Source organism: Bos mutus, chromosome 15 (genome assembly GCF_027580195.1).
Source record: "Bos mutus isolate GX-2022 chromosome 15, NWIPB_WYAK_1.1, whole genome shotgun sequence".
Classification (NCBI taxonomy): Eukaryota; Metazoa; Chordata; class Mammalia; order Artiodactyla; family Bovidae; genus Bos; species Bos mutus.
The window spans coordinates 36469985-36480169 of NC_091631.1; the positions used below are offsets into that span (position 1 = coordinate 36469985).

General features: G+C 40.7%; 1 pseudogene; it reads left to right on the forward strand.

Moving 5' to 3' along the window:
* Nucleotides 1-4860: 4860 nt before the first annotated feature.
* LOC102280679 (G2/mitotic-specific cyclin-B1 pseudogene) lies at nt 4861-6126 on the forward strand (annotated as a pseudogene).
* The last annotated feature ends 4059 nt before the right edge of the window (nt 6127-10185 follow it).

The window sequence follows — 10185 nt, forward strand, 5'->3', positions numbered from 1 at the left end:
TGCAAGCTTCATAATACAGGCTTTCTTCCTTAAAAAAAAACGTTATGTATTTGGCTATGCTGGCTTTTAGTTGCAGCACGCAGGATCTTCAATTTTCACTGTGCCCTATCGGGTCTTTAGTTGTGGTCTGTGAACTCTCCGTTGCTGCATGTGGGATCTAGTTCCCTGGACCAGGGATCGAACCTGGATCTCCTGTGTTGGGAGCTCAGAGTCTTAGGCCCTGGACCACCAGGGAAGTCCCAATACAGGCTTTCTTAACACAAGAAAATGCAAACACTGCTGGGTATAGAGTGACAGACTCACAACATCTCAGGCAGTCAGGTCCCTCTGTACACTGATCCATGCCCTGCTGTCCCACCAGCCCCCAGTACTTCATTCATGACCAGCATCAGGCTCCTCATGTCACTTGTTGACGCAAGAGCTCTAAATTGGTTGAAAACCAGATATCACATTTAGCCACTATAACTCACAGCAACCAAGAAGCCCCAAAGAAGAGTCAGCAGCAAGCAGCATCTCCTGCCCCATGGCCTGAGGAGGTATAAAGTTGAGCAACAGGAAGAGCAAATTGCCGATAATGTTCACAATGGTGCAACATTCCCAGAAGTTGTGCATGATCGTGTGCATGTGTTTATCTATGTATGTGTCTGTTTACTTATATGTGAGTGAACATTTGTATACAGAGTTGACCATGTATATATAGGCACTTAAATATTTTAGATGTATCTTCATATTTGCATGCATCAATAATTGTATGTGTGTGTAGTGTGTGAGTATGTGCGTGTGTGTGTGTGTTGTGTATATCTGAGAAGGCTGAACGAGTTGCTAGACCAGATAAGCAGAGGCTCTTGACAAACCTAGGAGTGATTCACTGGTGGTCCCTTCTGTCCCCTTGTCCCTTCTATCCTCCTGGGTTGAGAATCTTTTGAGAGCCTGGGTAAACGTCTAAGTGTTAGTCATTCAGTCGTGTCCAGCTGCAATCCCATAGACTTTAGCCCATGTGTCTCCTCAGCCCATGGAATTCTCCAGGCAAGAATACTGGAGTGGGTAGCCATTCCTTACTCCAGGGGATCTTCCTGACCCAGGGGTCAAACCCGGGTCTCCTGCACTGCGGGCAGATTCTTTACCATCTGAGCCACCAGGAAAGCCTGAGAGTCTGGGTAGATGACCTTATATGTGCTGCATCCCCTGGCTGTGAACACAGCCCCTTACTATTCCCATCAACTCGAGAGCCAAGAGCTTTCTGAGAAAGGCCAGATGGTCTGCTGAGGGGAAGTGAAAGGCCTTTGGACCAGATCCCACGAGGAAGATATATTTAACTGGCTGAGCTCGCAAAGATTTTGGAGGGGGAGGTGGTGAAATTGTTATATATCTTAATTGTGATGGTGGTTACATAATTGTGTATGTTTGTCAAAACTTACAGAATTGTACACCAAAAAAGTGAATTTTACTTTAAATCATATCTTAATTAAAAAATAGGAAAAAGTCTGTACAATTGACAATTGAATAATTTAGTATTTTTTCAGCTATGATCAAAACCAGTGTCACAGTATTAATTTGCTAGTTTATATCAATTTGTCTTTAGTATGGCAGACAAAAAAGAGTAATTACATATAGAAAAATTAATGAAATTTAATTGTTGAAATGATCAAATTTATAATAATGAATTGACAGACTTAAACAGCACAAAACTTTTTAACACATCAAGTATTAACTATAATCAAACTGAATTTCTAAAAAAGTTCACAGAATTATGTCCTAGGTTATATTTGGGAACCTCTTTGTTTTTATTCACACATAAGAAAATGTTCCTTTTTTTTTTTTGGCTGTCCCACATAGTATACCAGATCTTAGTTCCCCAACCAGGGATCGAACCCATGCCCCTTGCAGTGGAAGCGCTGAGTCCTAACCACTGGATGGCCAGGGAATTTCCGAGATGTTCTCTTTTAAGAGTACAGTTTAATGTACTCTGTGGACAAAGAAGAGATATTATTGGGTTGCTGGTAACTGTGGAGCTTGCAAAAGAATTATTAATAATTACTATTCAATGCAATACACTCACAATGTTCAATAGATTTTAGCAAATGTTAAAGAAATGGTTTGGATTTTTTCTGAGCCTGAATAAAAGTTCATGAAATTTCAGGAAGAGGAGGAGGAGAAAGAAAGATGCAGATGCCGCTCCTGGGGACTGGAAATACTCAGTGAACGACACTCAGGAACCAGGAAACCCAGGTTAGAATCCCCACTATACAATGTGCTCGGATGAAGTGACCTCGGCAGATTTCTCATTCTCTCAAGTCTTTGGCTTACCCAGTTTTACAGAGAAATACAGTTTCTAATAGCTGCAACTTTCAGAGTCCTTTTATTGCCTTCCCACCTCAGATACCCTATAATTAGAAAGATACCTCTGAAAAAAACTGCCTAGATAGTTTTCCCATTTTTTATTAATAAAAGATACATTAATCTTATTTCAGACCTTTTAATTAACACAAGATGTGTAGACCACAACAAGTTAATGTAATTCTAGCCAAAAGCAAAAGAAAAGGAAGCTTGGTGGGGTTTTTTAGCCTGCACAGGCTTCTCCTAAATAAAAATATTATTCTCCTCCACTGCTGCTGCTAAGTCACTTCAGTCATGTCCGACTCTGTGTGATCCCATAGACGGCAGCCCACCAGGCTCCCCCATCCCTGGGATTCTCCAGGCAAGAACACTGGAGTGGGTTGCCATTTCCTTCTCTAGTGCATGAAAATGATAAGTGAAAGGGAAGTTGCTCAGTCGTGTCTGACTCTTAGCGACCCCATGGACTGCAGCCTACCAGGCTCTTCCATCCATGGGACTTTCCAGGCAAGAGTACTGGAGTGGGTTGCCATTTCCTTCTCCAATCTCCTCCATTAAACTTTCTCAAATGTTGGAATTGGCCAAAAGCCCTCACCAAGATAATTTTCATAAGCTCCTAGGGGCAAGGCGATATAAAGTGAAGAACCGGTTTTGATTCTCAACTGAATGTCTCTGAAGCTGCTATTCAGAGGTGTGCCTGGGCCACCACTTGGCCTGTTGTCTCAACCCACGTGTGGGCAGGCCTGCTGCCTGCTACCCACTAAGTTTGCCAAGCTCAGGTTGTAAGTTATCCCCATTCGTGCCTCTGACTCCTGGGGACCCTGAGGGTAACAGGCAGGGCTACCATTCACAAGTACACAGACTGAGCTCTGCCCAAGAGATAGGATTCATTGTGGTCACTATTCATTCACATAGTTATTATGACAGTTTCCCAACAGATGGCAGTAAAGTATCTTAAGAAAGGGGCATCTTTTTCTAGTTCACCCCAAATCATGCATGAACTACCAGTGGGGCTCCATTTTCTTTGCATTGCCCAATGTAGTGCTGGTAAACAGCAGGATACACGAAGTAGAACTGGGCCTCACAGAACTAGAAAGTCAACACCAGTTTCTCTCTCTCTTTCTCTCTCTCTCTGTGTCTCTCTTGGCTTCTTTCCGTTCCTCTGCTCTTTCTTCCCCCTCACCTTCCATCCACATTCCTTACTCACCTGTTTACAAGTGCACTATACTGGATGTAGTAATTGGAGTCTACAACCATTCTTACCACCTTCTATTATACCCAGGGCCACCTCCATGGGTGTATGTACGTCCTATGCACAGGACTCTGTATTGAGAACTTGATTTAATGCTGGGTTGTTGCCAGCATTAAATTTTTATTTATTTATTTATTTGGTTGTTCCAAGGAGCTTGCTAGATCTTTTTTTTTTATTTTATTTTATTATTTAACTTTACAATATTGTATTGATTTTGCCATATATTAACATGAATCCGCCACAGGTATACACGTGTTCCCCATCCTGAACCCTCCTCCCTCCCCATACCATCCCTCTGGGTCGTCCCAGTGCACCAGCCCCAAGCATCCAGTATCGTGCATCAAACCCGGACTGGCGACTTGTTTCATATATAATATTATACATGTTTCAATGCCATTCTCCCAAATCATCCCACTCTCTCCCTCTCCCACAGAGTCCAAAAGACTGTTCTATACATCAGTGTCTCTTTTGCTGTCTCATATACAGGGTTATTGTTACCATCATTCTAAATTCCATATATATGTGTTAGTATACTGTATTGGTGTTTTAATTCCAGGACCAGGGATGGAATTGGGTCCTAGAAGTGAGTGCGCCAAGTCACTGGACCGCCAGAGAATTGCCTTAAAATTCTTAGTAACTTTATGAGCAGATGGTGTTCCTTGCTGTCTCACTCCCGTACAACCTCTGCAGTACTACACAGGTGGTGAATTCCGATGGACCTATGATGCCCCTTACTTCACGAGACTCAAAGCCAGTACAAGGCAAACTCATGATGTCTACAACTGCATAAGCAGGAGTGCTGACTGTCCTGACAGGGTGTGCTTTCTGTTCAAACCGGAACTTGCTTCTAACACAGAAAGAAGGCAATGGCATTCTAAGAAATGCAGGGCTTCTCTGATGGCCCAGTGGTTAAGAATCCCCCTTGCAATGCAAGGGACACAGGTTCCATCCCTGGTCTGGGAAGATCCCACATGCTGAGGAGCTGCTAAGCCCATGTGCCGCCAACTACTGAGTCCACCTACTGCAGCCACTGAAACCGTCATGCCTAGAATCCTTCTTCCCCAACTAGAGAAACCACTGCAATGAGAAGCCTGCACACCGCAACAAGAGAAAGCCCACGTGTAACAATGAAGACACACCATAGCAAAATACAAAAAACCTTTTAAAATGCAGACAGTGGGTTGGCCTGTGGTGCAACCATCAAGTTCCAGGCTGGTCTGGGGCTCCAGTGCTCTCCTTCCCCTCACTGAGTGCTGCCTGTTGCAGAAGAAGCCATGGTGCTTCGGATCACCAGGAACACAAAGACTAATGCTGAAAATAAGCTGAAAATCAATATGGCAGGGGCAAAGCGCTTGTCTGTGGCTACTGCTGCAACCTCTAAGCCTGGGCTGAGGCCCCGAACAGCTCTTGGAGACATCCGTAACAAAGTCAGTAAACAGCCACAGGCCAAACTGCCCTTGAAAAAGGAAGCAAAAATTTTAGCTGCAGGAAAAGTTACTGCTAAAAAAGTAGCAAAACCTCTGGAAAAGGCTCCTGTACATATGCCGGAGCCCCAGCTGAGGCCGGAGACAGAATCAGAGCCTGTTAAGGAAGAGAAACTTTCCCCTGAGCCCATTTTGGTTGATACTCCGTCTCCAAGCCCCATGGAAACATCTGGCTGTGCCCCTGCAGAAGAATATCTGTGTCAGGCTTCCTTGGATGTAATTCTTGCAGTGAGTGATGTGGATGCAGAAGACGGAGTGGATCCAAACCTCTGTAGTGAATATGTAAAAGACATCTATGGTTATCTGAGACAACTTGAGGAAGAGCAAGCAGTCAAACCAAAATACCCAATGGGTCGTGAAGTCACTGGAAACATGAGAGCCATCCTAATTGACTGGCTAGTGCATGTTCAAATGAAATTCAGGTTACTGCAGGAGAACAGGTACATGACTGTTCCAAAATTGATCGGTTCATGCAGGATAATTGTGTGCCCAAGAAGATGCTGCAGCTGGCTGGAGTCACTGTCATGTTTGTTCCAAGCAAATGTGAGGAAACGTACCCTCCAGAAATCGGTGACTTTGCCTTTGTGACTGACAACACTTACACCAAGTTCCAAATCAGACAGATAGAAATGAAGATTCTAAGAGCTGTAAATTTTAGTCAGGGTCACCATCTACCCCTGCATTTCCTTCAGAGAGCATCTAAGATTGGAGAGGTTAATGTTGAGCTACATACTCTGGCCAAATATCTGATGGAACTAACTATGCTGGACTGTGATATGGAGTACTTTCCTCCTCGGATTGCAGCAGGAGCTTTTTGCTTAGCACTGAAAATTCTTGATAATGGTGAATGGACACCATCTCTACAGCATTACCTGTCATACACTGAAGAATCCCTTCTTGTTGTTATGCAACACCTGGCAAAAATACGGTCATGGTGAATCGTGGGCTTACAAAGCACATGACTATTAAGAACAAGTATGCCACATCTAAGCATGATCAGCACAGCTGAATTCTGCACTAGTTCAAGATTTAGCCAAGGCTGTGGCAACGGTGTAACTTGTGAACTTTGGAATACTATCTGCAAATAAAACTGGCACCATGTGCCATCTGTGCGTGTTATATGCTACATTCATTTACTTTTAATACAGTTTTATTCCTTTTTACTTATCTCTTCACTCATTTGAACGTGGCTACTTTCCACTTTGGAAGGACTGATGTTGAAGCTGAAACTCCAATACTTTGGCCACCTGATCCAAAGAGCTGACTCATTGGAAAAGACTCTGATGCTGGGAAAGATTGAGGGCAGGAGAAGAAAGGGACGACAAAGGATGAGATGGTTGGATGGCATCTCCGACTCAATGGACATGGGTTTGGGTGGACTCTTGGAGTTGGTGATGAACAGGGAGGCCTGGCGTGCTGCGGTTCATGGGGTCACAAAGAGTCAGACACGACTGAGTGACTGAACTGAACCGAACTTTCCACTTGAGGATAAAAGTTGTTTGTTTAAAAACAAACAAACAAACAATTTTCAGTTACTGGGTACCCAGCTAATATATACAATTGGTTCTTCTGGGTTTTTGTTTTATGTGCCTGGCTTTACTTAAGATGATTTACTAAACTCTTGAAGGCATTTAAAATCCTGATGTGCTTTACATATCATACTGTATGTAAGCCCAAGTCATCTTAAGAGACTCTGCTGCCTAGTTCTACGTAAGGAAAAGTCTACCGTCTCATTCCTAGTCCTCCTGATTGCTATTTCCTCTGGTGGTTGCTACCATAATTCTAAGCAATCTACTTCTACTGCTTTCTTATATTATCAACTTTAGCTAGCATCAGCATTTTCACTTGGAAAAACAAGAATTTTAATTTATATTCAAAATCTAATTTTTGTTTATTAGTTAAGAAAATAAAACAATACTTAAAACAAGATAAAAAAATGCAGACAATGGAAGAACCCTAGCATATTCTTATTTATGTGACTTCCTTGTAGTAACTGATGACTTGCCAAAACTGGCGACATAAAAGGAAAGGGAAAAACAGGGCAACCCATAATTCTTTTCCTTTCAGGCCTTTCTCATTTATCAGTAAGTCAAAGAATATTGGTAGAACATGTGCTCATCAAGAAGTGAAATAAAATCTGTTGAGTTACTTTTTGCAGTATTTCCACTATTCATGTAAGAATGAAATGCATACGCGTATGTGAGTTTCAAAGCAGAACTATATAATTTCGGCAATTCTACATGCAGTAAAACCCTCTGATATTTGCATTTAAAACTGCCACTGCACAATATAAAATCAAATATAAAATTCAAGCTCATAATTTACTATTTTAATTTTTCTTTGCTTAGACCAACATTGGGAGAAGGCAACTCCAGTTGCCTTCAGTACTCTTGCCTGGAAAATCCCATGGACGGAGGAGCCTGGTAGGCTGAAGTCTATGGGGTCGCACAGAGTCGGACACGACTGAAGCAACTTAGCAGCAGCAGCAGACCAACATTAAATAAAAACGCCAGGACACATCAAGAAGATCCTGGAAGGAAGGAAAAACCTCTACATTTTAGTACTTTTAATAGCACTATTTCTTTTCTGCTTTTTGAAAAAGGAGTTCTGCATTTTGTTTTCTTTTTTATGGAAATATAGCTGATGTACAATACTATGTAAGTTTCAGGTGTACTACACAGGATTTGACATTTGTGTGCATTATGAAATAATTACCATGATAAGTTTAGTACCCATCTTTCCCCAAACATAGTTATTAAAATGTTATTGATCATATTCTTTATGCTATGTATTACATCCCTGTGGCTTATATTTTATAATGGGAGGTTTGTACCTGTTAATCCCCTTCCACTATTTTGCCTCTACAAGCCCTGCTCTCCTTAGGCAACCACCTGTTTTTATCTCCATATCGATGACTCTGTTTTCATTTTTGTTGTTGTTGTTTTTTTTAATGCCATTCTTTATTATACAAGTAATTCATACATAAGAGTATAAGGAAGAAAATAAAATGACCCACAATTCCACCCTCAGAGATAGCATCACATTTTTGTTATGCTTTGGTGATTTCTGTCTTGTCTGATGGCATTTGAGCTGGACTTGGGATCTGGAATACAGACACTATAGCTGAGTGAGACTTCAATGCAACTTTTTCCCACAACTTTATCTAATTATGTTTAGGAACAGGATGCTGCTAACAGGAATTTGGCAGACTTCCCTGCCTCCACATCCATTTGATCATGGTTATTTTTTTTAACTCAAGTATAATTGTCCTACAACACTATGTCAGTTCCAGGTGTACAACATAGTGATTCAATATTTCCATACATTGCAAAATGACCAATGTGATCAGTCTAATTACTTTTTGCCATATACAACATTTTTACAATATTATTGACTGTGTTCCCCATGCTATATATTTCCTCCTGGCAGATGACTCATTTATTTTCCAGCTGGAAGTTTATATCTCCATTCTTGAAGGAATACCAGTTGATTGGGACTTCATCAACTTTCCCTCTCAACAGCAAAGTTCTTGTCCTCAAAATACTCATGGTTAGTTAGGAGTAAATAGACCTAACTACATTGAGAATTGGAGAAGGAAATGGCAACCCACTCCAGTGTTCTTGCCTGGAGAATCCCAGGGACGGGGGAGCCTGGTGGGCTGCTGTCTATGGGGTCGCACAGAGTCGGACACGACTGAAGCGACCCAGCAGCAGCAGCAGCACATTGAGAATATTTATTCCTTTAGCAGCTGTACAAAATTTCCTCATGGAGGAGGCTGTCTTGTGGTTTAAGGCTGAGAGTCCAAAGATAATCTTTTAACAGGGCAGATTCTATTAACCAGTATGCCATTTACTTGTGTCTGACAAGCCAGCTACAGCCTCATTTTAGCTTCAGTTGTTTTGTTTATTCTGCTGTTTTAAAGTCAATGATTGTAGCAATTCCAAATAATGACAGTTATATCTTTCCCTTCTTTACACCTAATATTTCTTAGTCTTTCCTTATAGCATTAGGCCAAGACTTTCAGTACCACATCAAATTGTAGCAATCATAGTGGGAATCTTTATTTTGGTTCCCAAATAAAGTCTTAAAGAGAACGCATCTAAAATTTTCTATTAAGAATGACATTTGGAGGACTTCCCTGGTAGTCCAGTGGTTAGGACTTTGTTCTCCAATGCAGGAGGTGTAAGTTCAATCCCTGGTGTGGAGCTAGGATCCCACATGCTTTGAGGACAAAAACCAAAGCATAAAACTAAAGCAATATTGTAACAAATTCAATAAAGACTTTAAGGATGGTCCACATCAAAAAAAAATCTTAAAAAAAAAGAATAGCATTTGTTATAAGGTTTTGGTAAACAATTTATCAAATTAAAGAAATAATCTTTTATTACTGATTTGTAATTATAAAAATTATAATTTTATCATATATAGATATTGAACTTTATAAAAAAATTTTCTGTAGCTATCAAGATAATATATAGTTTTCTCCTCTTAATATAGCAAATTACCCTGATAAATTTTTCCTATGTTGAACTATCACTATACTCTGAGAATAAATTCTATTCATTCTCAATGTATTTTTTAAATATAAGAGTTGGATTTAGATATACAATATTTAGAATTTTTGCATCTGTGTTCATAAAAAATGTCTATAATTTTGTTTTACCTGAATTAGTCTCACCAGGTTTGGGAATCAAAATTATAAAAGGCTTGCACATTGAACTGGAAGGTTTTCTATCTTTTTCTACCCTCTAGAAAAGCTTGTATAAGATAGGAATAAACTGTTCCTTCAAAATTTGTTAGAACTTATCTGAGAAACACCTGGGTTTTGAGACCTATGTGTCTGATTCTCTTTGAAATTTCTTTTAATACATTTTGGTCTGTATGGTTTTCTGTCTTTTCTTCTGCCAGTTGTGGCACTGTATTTTTTTTAGTTGAGTTTCATGCCAGCTTAGTTGCCCCATGGCATATGGGCTCTAAGTTCCCCGACCAGGGATTGAACCCATGTCCCACACATTGAAAGGCAATTCTTTACCACTGGACCACCAGGGAAGTCCCCATTGTATATTTTTGAAGTTTTTCCAAGAATCTATCCATTTCATCTAGATTTTTCAATAT